Here is a 10434-nt window from a genome sequence, read left to right as displayed (position 1 = left end):
AAAGGTGTCTTTTAGAATAAGCAAAACCAGGGGCGTGGCTCAGTCGTTAAGCGTCTGCCTTCGGCTCAGGTCATGATCCTGGGTCCTGGGATCGAGCCCCGCATCGGGCTCCCTGTTCCGCGGGAAGCCTACTTCTCCCTCTCCCACTCCCCCTGCTTGTGTTCCCTCTCTCGCTGTGTCTTTCTCTGTCAAATAAATAAATAAAATCTTTAAATAAAAAAAAAATAAGCAAAACCGAGTTTGGTTTGGCGTGTGTATCATCATTCTAAGGGCTGTGGCCCTTTAAATCCTGCTCTCCTGTGTACAAACTTAGTTTAATGTTAGTTTCACTTAATAAAGATTTTTTACTTTTATAGAAAAACTGTAACAGAATGGATGATGGGCTAGATTCACCCTCCAATTTTTTATGCTCAGTGGAGCCATAATTTAACCCTGCCAGTTCTCGTTGCATACTGAGCATCTCCACCAAAACACCCATTATCCCAGAGGCAAGGAGGGGAAAAAAAAAAACCAAAAAAACACAAAACAACTTTCTGCAGAGGCTCTACCCAAGACACGACTGTCCCTGTTGAGGGGACTGCATTTTGCAGGAGAACACAGAGTATTTACCATTAGTATCTGAACATCTCACCTACACAGAAATGAGAAGGTCAAAGTGACCACACTACACGGGAATCTTCCCATTATAAAGGGATTACAGGATCCCTTTGAAGTAGCATCTTCTCAGAAGTTTATTTATAAATTAAATAACAAAGGAAGCCAATGACAAAGGAAGGCGTTGCTGATCAAATACCCATTAGTATTTTAGGTTTGTGTTTGTCATACATTCTAAGTATTTTAAAATAGATATTTAACCTAAAAGGTTACCCTAAAATCTTGTCTAAACCACTCACCTGGTAGCTCCTAACCAATAGGCTGAGTACCTAGAAAGAAACGCCGCCTTATGGGCGCCTGGGTGGCTCAGATGGTTAAGCGTCTGCCTTCGGCTCAGGTCATGGTCCCGGAGTCCTGGGATCGAGTCCCGCGTCGGGCTCCCCGCTCTGTGGGAAGTCTGCTTCTCCCTCTGCCTCTCTCTCTCTCATGAATAAATAAATAAAATCTTAAAAAAAAAAAAAAAAGAAAAGAAACGCCGCCTTAGCCGTATCAGGCTGGCAAAGCCCGAATCTATCACATTCACTGGGACTTAAGAATAGGGATGGGCATTTCAAAAATTGAGCCTTCAAAAGACATTTATTTTAATTTTTTAAAAATGCAATCCAATGAGCAGTACCTCTCATATTTAAAGCTTGCCTTCAAGAAATACTTAGATAGGAAAAAGCCTGGAGCAGAGATCAGCAAACATTTTACGTAGAGGGCCAGATCGCAAATATTTTAGGCTTTGCAAGCTGTATGGTCCCTGCCACAAATATTTAACTCTGTCATTGTGTGACAGCAACCACAGACGATATGTAAATGAACGAACGGCCGTGTCCCAATAAAGCTTTATTTATAAACAATGGAATGTGAATTTCATGTAAGTTTAAGGTGTCTGGTAGCACGTTCTTTTTGATTTGTCCGACCATTTAAAACTGTGGAAATCATTCTTAGCTTGCTGGATTCATAAAAAAGAGGCTGTGGGTCGGGTTTGACCAGGGGCCAGAGTTTACGTGCACACACACACTTCAGACTCTTTCTATAAACAAAGGCTGACATCAGAAAACTGTACCCACCCATGAGGGAGAAATGGGGTTGTAACTCCTTTTATTAACTGAAGGCTATATTAACTCCAGGGGTGGGGGATGGAAGGAATAAGTATTTGTTGAAAACCTAGCACGGTGACAGGTGCGATCCTTAAGCCTTTCCGATTTTATCCGAACAACACTAGGAGAGGTTACTTAAACACGTACGCTTTTCCTAGAGGGGGAAAGAGACTCAGAGAGATGAACTGCTTTGCCTAGACCTGGTTCCCAGGGAGGATTTGAACCTGGGTCCGTCTTCAGAAAACATGTAGTGTTCCAGGGAGGAATGGAGCTGATGGGGAAGATGGGAGGAGAAGAGCTGCCCTGAGAAGACGGGGAAAATAACAAACAAAACAAAACCAAACCTCAGGAAGCAGGAGCTTTGGGGCTGCCGGGAACAGAGCTGGCCTGGGCTGGAGCATGGATCAGAGAGTGAGCATTCACTGTTCTGCTACGTAGCAGAACCAGAGACCACCCCCCCCATCAACCCAAACTGACTGGACAGTGTGACCCCAGATGGGCCCATGGTGCTGGGGCCAGCTGTCCTGAAGCGGACCGCTAAAAATGGAATTTAATTAGGGCCACACCATACAGCAAATCACCCCCCCCCAGACAAGAGCTATAGCTTTACCACTGTTGTTCCAAGAGACAGTGTTTATATGGACTTCTGGCATTTCTTTTTTTTCCCCCTTTTAACAAATACATAATCCCTGTGTAGACACTTGAGAAAAATATAAATAAGGACTACGAATTAAAAATTGTCCATCCAAATAATCACAGTTCACATTTTTGGGTAATATCCTTTAAGTTTTTCCAGCCTTTTATCTACAGGTTTTGAAGTGGGGATTACATTATTCACACGGCTTTTTGCGCCAAACGTACCGCAGACATGTTTCTATGTCATTTCCCAAAGGCAAATCTACAAGATGCCCAAGATGCCCCCCAAAACAAAGCAGAAGACCGTAATCAAAAAGACTTGTGCAAATCTTCGCTGTGTTGGCGCCCCCGGTGTTAACGATACTTATCAGACCAGAGCGAGGTTTGCAAAGAGCTCGGGTGGAGAAACCTGTTCACGTTGCCAGAGAATCTCAAACTTACATAATCAAGGGATCCTTCTGGAATGTAACATTGGAAAATTGATATTCTACAGAATATCCTTGGTCAAAAACTGTTCTACATCATTTGTAATGGTGCCTAATATTCTGTTATTTAAATGATCCATTATGAACTATTATAAACAATACCACCATGTCCAGTTCTGCAACTAAATCTCTGCACACATTCATGGTAATTCCTTGGACATGCAATTGCTTTGTCAAGGATATGAACATTATAGTTTTCTTTTTTCAGAAATGGGTATGGTCATTAAAATTTTCTTTGGTTCATGTAAGAACTTGAATGCTACCTTTCGCTTTTAACTTTACTTCATTAGTAATTAATACTGAGACACTGAATCAGGCAAGTCTCTACTAGATGCTTAATATTCCATGTCTACACTAAGACCAACATGAAAAAGCAATGGAAACTCTCGTATACTCCTGGTGAAAATACAAATTGGTACTTTGCAAAACCGTTGGCACACTTGACGTATTAGTTTTCTAGTGCTGTATAACCAAGTACCACAAACTTAGTGGCTTAAAACAAAACCGTTGTTAACTCACAGTTCTGTAGATCCATCTGACACAGGGTGGCTGGGTTATCTGCTCCCGCACAAGGCTGAAATGGAGGTGTTCGGAGGACTGAGTCCTTAGCTGGAGCCCTCGGGGAGAGGTCCACATTCTAGCTCCTTCAGGTTGTTGGCAAAATTCAGGTCCTTGAGGTCCTGTTTCCTTACTGGTGGCCATTGAGGGCCACCCTCAGTTCCTAGAGGCCACCCTGCAGGCCTTGCAGTGGACCCCCGGATCATCAAGCCAGGAACAACGCAGCAAGGATCCCTTATGCCTCAAACCTCTCTGACGCTCTCTTCTGCTCCCAGCAGCAGAGGAACTCTCTGCATTTAAAGTGGCTGGTGTGATGAGGCCCACCTGGCTATCTCTCTATCATAAAACCCACCTGGATAATATCCCTGTCATTAGGGCATGGAATCTGGCGGGGGGGAGGGGGGGCACGTTTGGTATTCTGCCTGCCTCCTTCTATGACTGAGTTCCAGTCGCAGATATATACCCAACAGAAATGCATACATAATGTTCTCCAAAATGCATGCACAGGAGGCTAAGAGAAACACAACTCATAGTAGCCAAAATCTGGAGAAATTCTTTAACAACAGTAATGGTGTCTTTTTATAATTGAATATACAAATGAGCATGAACAAACTGCCACTACTTAGAGTAACCCAAATGAACCTCACGCACACAGTGTGGAGTAACCAGGTCAGTGTTTATGGGACTAAGTGGAGGCAAACCTAACCCAGCCCAGAAAGTCACAGAAAGCTTCCCCGGGAAGGTACAGCTTTCACCGCAAAGAATTAGAGGGAGTGATGGGGGAAGAGAGGGCAGGACTGGCTCTACAATTGAAAGAATAATAGAAACCGAAGTAACATAGCTGTAAAAATTATGAGCAGATGGGTATAATGAATGACAGCAAAGTGGGGGTGGGCCGGAAATGACGTGCCTAGAGAAGTGGACAAGCATCAGAACATGGAGAACCTTGCAGGCCACATTAAGAAGACTGACCTCGGGGCGCTGGGTGGCTTAGTTGGTTGAGCATCTGACTCTCGATTTTGGCTCAGGTCATGATCTCAGGGTGTTGAGATCGAGCCCCATGTTGGCTCCATGCTGGGTATGTAGCCTGCTAAATATTCTCTCTCTCCCTCTGCCCCTACCCCACTCCATCTCCTGTGCTCCCTCTCTCAAAAAACAAAGAAGGAGACTGACCTTAATCCTGTTGCTGATGGCGACACAGGAGGTCCTTACAAAAGGAAGGATATGGACATATTTACAGCTGGGATCGTGACACTGCAAAGTGGAGGGTGAAATTTCAAGAGGAAAATGAGGACACTAGGTTAGTTAGGAGGCTGTTCAAGGAGTACAGGTTAAGAGATGGGAACCTGAGTTGCTGGAGTGAAGAGGGGCAGGGACAATATTAGAAGCGTAGATGCCTTGTATCCACCTCTCTTCCCAAAATCTCTTCTTAAAGCCTTGTGAACGTTTTTGTAGTTTTGAATCCTATTAGCTCTCAGAAGACATATGCCAATCTGAATTCCCACTAGCAATATGCCCATCTCCCTCAATTCTTGACAGAATGGGTGCTTTTAAAAAAATTTCACCACTTGCATGGGCAAATAACTGTACCTCACTATTTTATATTGTATTTTTGATCAAAAGCATTAACATTTTTTAAATGTTCATTGACTGTCATTTTGTAAACTATCAATTCATGTCACTTGTTAGATTTTTCTAAATGTGTTCATTTCTTCATACTGACTTGTAAGAAGTTACACGTTAACGATGCTAACCCTTTTGAAGTGCATTTTTCCATATCCACACCTTTTGATTTTGTTTAGGCTAATTTTTCATTTATAATAGTTTCATACGATTAAGTAGTCACATCTATTCATTTTTCTATTATTAGTTTCTACCTTTAGGTTTACGCATTTGAGTTCTTACCCAATCATGATTCGTGAATCTTTACCTATATTTTCTTTAGGGGCTTTAATCATTTTATTAAAATCTTTAATTGATATAGGATTTACTTTGGTATATAGTATACTGTATCTTAATTTTTTTCCAGATAATCATTTGGCTAAGCAAAATGGATAATTCATGCTTTCCCTGTTGATTTGGAATGCCACTCTTATAAAATATATTAAATCCTTGTGTCTTCAAAACTGGCTGTAATTCATGGTAGGCCAAATTCCCCTACATCACTTGTCTTTTACAAAATGTTCTCAACTGTTCTTGCAAGTAAGAGTTAAATTAGCTTCATATAGTGAACTGAAATGTTTCTCATCGTTTTCTATGCTCTGTGTTCTAACAGTGTAAAATCTTAAAGGAGATATTGGTTCCTTAAAGGTTTGAAAGATTTTGCTTATAAGATTTTCCAGGTGCTGAAATTCTCTGACATTTGTCAACTTCTTTTATAGTTTTTGGTCCGTATAATTGTACCACCCATTAAACTGTTCTTTGGGGTGCCTGGCTGGCTCAGTCCATCGAGCATGTGACTCTTGATCTCAGGGTTGAGCCCCACATTGGGTGTAGAGATTACCTAAAAATAACATCTTAAAAAAAAAAAAAACAGGCAAACCTTCTTTTACTAAAAGAGCCATTTAATCAAAATGTCCAAAAAAATATTAACGTGTTATACCTATAGCTAATTTCTCTTTTCATTCATAATAGGCATTCAGATTTTTTCTTGTTTGGCTTTGTCAAAAGTGTCTATTTTATTGGTCTTTTCAAAGATCCACCTCTGGGGTTAAATATCAATCCCATTTTAATTTTATTCTTTCCTCATGCTTTTCCTAGATTTTTTTTTTTCACTTTTTGGCTTCTGAATTGATTGTTTGGTTTATTTTTATTTTGTTCATGGATTTAAGCCTATAAGGCTCTAAGTTTTACTTGAGGTAGCGTTTTGGGTTTCTTTTTGGATATATAATTTCCCCTATTTTTATTGTCTTAAACTGTGATTATAATTTGTATTTTCTCTTTGATCTATGAATTATTTGACAGTATTTTAATTTCCACTATTTAAAAAAAATTATCCTTTTGCTATGAATTGCTCACTTTATTGCCTGGCGGTCAGAAAATGTAGTCTACAATGTATGACTTATAGTCTTATTATCTCCTATATTTTTGTCCAAGTTCCATGGATATTTGAAAAGAATATGTGTATTATAAAAATACTTTTTCTCTTCCTTGGGTAAAACAGCGATTTTCCTGAAATCCTCCTGCTGTATTTTTGCATTTTTTGCTTTGCATATTTTGATGGACTGTTACTAGGCACTGTTACATCTTCAATAGAGAATGCACCCATACAAAGTAATTTTTTCCTTAAATTCTATTCTTTCCTGATATCATTATGACTACTCTTGAATTGTTTTGTGGACCCTTTGCCTTGTTTGTCTTTACCAATCACTCTGTTTAACCAATGTCGTTTCATTTTCAGGTGAGCGTCTAATGAAATGCATGGGCGGGCGTGCACACACACACAGGACTTCAGCTTTTGATCCAAATTGAAAATCTAACTTTAAATAAGGACATTTAGGTGACGCGTGGATTCTATTTTTCTTCTTATGTTGTCTGTTTCTTGTGTCTCCCTTCTTTTGCTGTGCATCGATCCAGGCTGCCTTGTTTGTTTTCACTTTCTACAAACTGTGCAAGACTTGACTATACTTCCCCTTTACGTCTTTCGCTTCCCGATTATTCCTCCCCTTACCCAACCAGATGTCTATCTTCACCATTTGCATGTAACGGCTCTAAAAAGCCACCAATAACTTCAGATTCCTAAACGCAGTGAACACTTCCCTTTTCGCTAGCACTAGTCTTACTACACCCTCCCCGTGACATTCAACACAACTGATTACTCTGCCCTCCCCCTCTGCCCCTTATTCTATGACCCTGCCCTTTTCCAGATTTTGTCTATCTGGATATTGTTGTCTTTCTGTCCTCCCCTCCTCCCTCTTTCTTCTCTCTCCCCCTCCGCCCCCTCCCTACTAGGCGCTAACCCTCCCCTTCCCATCTCTATTCTACCACCGGTGATTTCATCCGCTGTGCCTTCGGTTACTATCAAATATGACTGACTTCCAAATCTCCAGTCCAGATCACTTTTTTGAGCCCTAAACTAATATATACCATCATTCTCTTGACATTTCTGTGCAGTGTCTGATGGACACATCACCCTGACATGTCCAAACATGAGTCCACGACTTTTCCCTCATGCTGACCCTCTCTTTTCCTCCATCTGATCAAATTGCATTAACAGTGACCTGCTTGTTGCTCAGGCCATAAGCTGAGGGCCATTACTGGATCTTTCTATCCTTTACCCCTGACCCCTAACATTACTAAGTCCAAATGATTCTGCCTCTGATGTATTTTTTTGGAATTGGTTGCCTCTTCCCACCACCACCGCTAACAACTTGGTCCAAATGACCATCACCTCCTGCTTGGACAAATACAACAGTCTCCTTGCTAGTCTCCCAGCTCCATTCTTGCCTCCCTAAAATCCATTTTCCACCCAGCACCAGAAAGAGCCTGCTGAAATACATATCTGAATATAGCATTCTTCTGCTTTAAACCTTCCCAAAGATTCCTTTGCCTTTAGAATCAAAATCAAAGACCATAAAATAGCCTGAAGTACAAGGCCCCCCGCATAATCTGGCCGCTGCCAAGCACCCCAAGTTCCCATTCCTTTCCTTCTCTCTGTTTAATTCCAGCCACCCCACCTTCCTTGGGTTCCTCCAAAGTCCTGGTCACATTCTGCTGAATTCGTCCCACTTGGTCTCCTCATTCCTCCACCTTTGCAGGCCTGGCTCCTCCATGTCATCCAGGTCCCAGCTCAAATGTTTAAGGATCCTCAAGGAGACTCAGTCTAAAGTCGCCTTTCTCCCACACCTAAGTCATGTGACTATTTTCATCATGCTTATCACTATCTGAAATTATATGGAAAATTTGTTTACTTGTCTGTGTGTTTCCATCCACTGGCGTATAGACCCCCTGAATGCATAAAGCTTGTCTGTTTTCCTTCAGCTTTGTGTCCTCAGTGACAACCATGGCTGGCATTAATAGGCGCTCAATAAAATGGGTCAAATGAAAATGACTCGATCAATCCTGCTGCCCTGATGCAGGCATAGAATGATGGAGAACTGGATTCAGCAGATCCAATACTGTCTATACTACGTATTAGATGTGTCTTTTAGCAAGTTATCTGACCCTCAGTTTCTTCATCTGAAATACGTAGATAACAAAAGCATCTACTGTAAGGGGATGTACAGAGCTGCTGTATGCATTAAATGAGAAGAAAGACCTAAACACTTGGCACGGTGACTGGCATATAGTAAGTGCTTAATAAATTGTAGCTAGCTGGTATATATCTGTATAAATTACTCACACACACACACACACACACGCACACACATGCACACACATTTGGGTGTTCACCTTCATTTGGTTTAATGGTTCTACTGTCCTGTCTTTGAAACCTCAACTTGTGTGTTCTTATCAATATCGTACCTCAGGAGGAGAATCTGAGTCCTTAACATCCTCTGCTCAGTTCCTAGCCCCCACCCCAGCACGGTTATGAGCTTTTATAAACCTCTTTAAATGATTTACCTGAAAATATATTTCTCTCCAGTATCATACAGCGGTTTCAGGCAGCCTACATTCCATCTACTTCCTCAGAGGTCTGTCTGTGAATAGTAAATACACACAGGTCTATATAAATATCGCACGTGTTGAAAGACGTAGACTAAAATCACCTTTGGACTTACCATAAAAAAATCCTGTGAGCCCAGGTTAGAGAAGCAACCCCCATTACAGCAAGATACGCCCCTTTTACAACACATAATGGCAGGGACAATTCAATCTTTGTCATTTATTACTTTTATTTGGACAACATATATACATATGTACAAAATACCTACTGTCAGAATCCTCTTTGATAATTTCATTTGATTTACAAAAACGGGACAGCAAAATAACTTAGGTCACTAATACTGTACAAAAATAAAACTGATTAAACAGTTGTAAAGATCAGTATCTTACAGTGTTACAGATCATTCACCTGTTGTGAAAGAACATCCCAATCTATCCAGAGTGATGAGCGCTGTGCTAAATCTACCTGCAAACTGACAACTAATCAATTTCTGTAATATGGCTACCAAATATAATTCTCAAAAGAAGCATGATGTAGAGCTAGACCTTAAAGCCAGGGCATCATTCCATAGTGGTGAAGGGCTTTCTTCTTCCCTAACCAAGGAGAGGAGTTATCTTAACTCTAAAACTATTAAATTTTCCAGAATATGACAACTACTTACAGTATTAGATAAAACAACTTTTCTTTCTCTTTAAACACCTGCAATAGTCTTTCAAAAAATTCAGTTTGGTTAAAAAAGTAAACAAAAATTACTATCCTGCATTTGGATTTTTATAAGTTAAATCCATGGTCTTTTTAATATAAAAAGTAATTGCTTCATAGTTTTAGTGTTCAATGAACTCTAGTAGTCCTATTTGAACCATATCTTGATAGAGTACATCTAATTAGAATGCTGGTTCCTGTTTTGTGACATTTTAAAACAGGATTCATCACGAAGAATAAAAAGCCTTGAGTTTATACGTTACGTTACTCTAACATATAAGAGAATATCAAATGTGTGTTCAACAACTTGAAAAGGCAAGTAACAACTTTTTGGGGGGAAGTAAATTGTGCATTGTTTTTTTTTTTTTTTAAACAAGTTGCTGCATTTATATCCATCTAAGTGAGTGCTGAACAAAAGCCACATATAGATTTACTCCTGAAACTACAAAGATTGTCTGTCTTTCACTGACTTTGCTTGGTTTTCCTTCATTTCTTTCTGTGAGGGGAAGATGAGTTTGTCCAAGTTAGTGGGTTGCTAGGCAACCCCAAACTCCTCACTCACTAGAAGGCAGCGTGCAGAGGATCACAAGCAGGACCGTTCCATGAGCTCAGTAAGAAATAGACAGCCTAACCTATTTCGTATGGAAGAACAGATGTCCTTAAAACTTATTTTGGACACAGAAATTAAAATTTGGTTTAAAATAAGCGT

Source organism: Mirounga leonina, unplaced genomic scaffold (assembly GCF_011800145.1).
Source record: "Mirounga leonina isolate KUSES-001 unplaced genomic scaffold, KU_Mleo_1.0 Mir_224, whole genome shotgun sequence".
NCBI classification, from domain to species: domain Eukaryota; kingdom Metazoa; phylum Chordata; class Mammalia; order Carnivora; family Phocidae; genus Mirounga; species Mirounga leonina.
The sequence above is the reverse complement of the archived record's forward strand: the minus strand, read 5'-3'. Positions refer to the sequence as shown.